General features: G+C 47.1%; 1 protein-coding gene across 1 annotated transcript in view; it reads left to right on the top strand.

Annotated features, from left to right (window-relative positions):
• LOC102470813 (HLA class II histocompatibility antigen, DP beta 1 chain-like) overlaps window positions 1-1858 on the top strand; it is a 17400-nt gene that overhangs the window by 3789 nt on the left and 11753 nt on the right. The gene's annotated exons all lie outside the window — the stretch shown is intronic.

Raw genomic sequence — 1858 nt, 5'->3', positions numbered from 1 at the left:
TGGGGGTGAGCTAGCACAGAATTAACAGATGAGCCAGAGTTACTCTGCCTTTCCTACAGTGACAGAGGCAGCAGTCAGGTCACACCTACGACCACCTGCTTCTTGTTCCTGCACACCCCAGGCCTATTTTCTCTGCCCTCAGGAAGGCTTCCCAATATTTGGAGCTGGAGAGAACAATGCAGTTTCATCCAGGGCCTTGGGCTTTTCATCTCTGGCTTTAGCATTTCCCAGTTCCTCTTAGTCTCCCCCTGACTTGGTGAAAACAAGTGCCCATCCTATTTAAACCACACGTGCAGCCTCACCACACTTATATATTAAATGCAGTCTCTGAAATTGTGTGACTGACTGGGTCAGGCATTTAAATGTTCTTTTCAATAAAATAGAGATTGCTATTTTAAACACACTTAGTAAACCTTTAAAAGTTTATTCTGATGTTGTAGACACTCCTTTTAGTTATCAATTCATTCATTGACTGATACAGAGCAATTTACTACCCATTATGCTAAATGCTCAATAAAAAGAAGACAGTGGGTATTTGCCTTGAGAAGTTCTGTCGGAGAGGATGAAACAGACAAAGCAGTCATCGACCTTCACTCCCCCAGTGTGACCAAGAACAGAGCCGCCCAGGGAGTCTCAGACAGGAGCAAACAGAAGTGTGCTGGTTACATCTTTGTTCGTCTGTGTTGACACGCATCTGCTAGACACTGGGGTTGCCCTCCCTAAGAAGATCAGTGTGTGGGAGAGGTCTGCCTTGTTTCTCCACATTAAAATTATCTCATTGGTTTCTTTAGAAACTTTAAGAAAGTCTGTACTCAGAGGCCTCCGGTTGGGGCCAGCAGGTGGTGTAGTGATTAAGGATCTGCTGGATTCCAAGTGACTGTGGCAGCTTAAAATTCATACCAGGCATGGGTGCACGTGTGTCCAAAATCCCAGGAGGAAAATGGAAGAGAAGGGATTGCAGTGTGGCCATCCACCCTGGTTGGGACAGGAGGGGGGAGGGGAGTGATTTCTCACTTTCCCTCTAACTGTCTCTCTCTGTCTCTCTCTGGCCAGCACTCACACCCCACGGCCAAAAGAAAAAAAATCTTTAAAAAAGAAAAGTGTCTCTGGTTGTTGGAATGATTGGTCAATGTACATTCCACAGGAAGGCTTTGTTATACCAAACTTTAATACTCTTCTTTTTCTTGAGAGAGTTTTTTTGTTTTTGTTTTTGTTTTCTTTTGTTTTGTTTTGTTTTGTTTTGTTTTGTTTTGTTTTGCTATAGGGCACATGTGCTCTCCAGAGAGAAAGAGACAGAAAGTGAGAAATCATCCCCCATGGGAGATGGCCACCAGCAACCCCTTCTTCTCCATTCTCCTCTAGGTATTCTGGGCACTCACGCACATGTGCCAGCTGTGAGTTTAAGCCCTCGGGTCTGCGGCTCAAATGCAGTGGACTTCGCGGGAGTCCAGCGACATAACCATTATGCCATCGCTGGTCCCGATACATTTATTTCTAAATTCCCACCGTGCAAAGCAAGAGCAAAACTGTTGTATATTCAAGATGTAACAGTGGCCCGTAGTAGAGTGTATCTAACTGTGGAAGAGAAAGAAACAAGGGAAGGCTTCATGGAGGAGGTGACATTTGGGCCAGGACTGCCACCAGAATGGCAATGTCAAAGCAAGGAGTGAGGACAGAAAGGAGTGCCACCCTCCATTCCTCCCCTGGTCCCCTTCCCACCCCTGCTGTTTCTCTGGGAGGCTCCTTCTCTGTGAAAGCCTGCTCCTCCCTGGGACCCCCGGGATACCTCTCCTCCCACCACTCTGCCGGCAGTTCCTTCTCCTCCGTACCCCCCCCCTGAAAGGGCGCTGCCCCTTAG

Source organism: Tupaia chinensis, unplaced genomic scaffold (assembly GCF_000334495.1).
Source record: "Tupaia chinensis unplaced genomic scaffold, TupChi_1.0 Scaffold143564_1, whole genome shotgun sequence".
NCBI classification, from domain to species: Eukaryota; Metazoa; Chordata; class Mammalia; order Scandentia; family Tupaiidae; genus Tupaia; species Tupaia belangeri.
The sequence above is the reverse complement of the archived record's forward strand: the minus strand, read 5'-3'. Positions and strand labels throughout refer to the sequence as shown.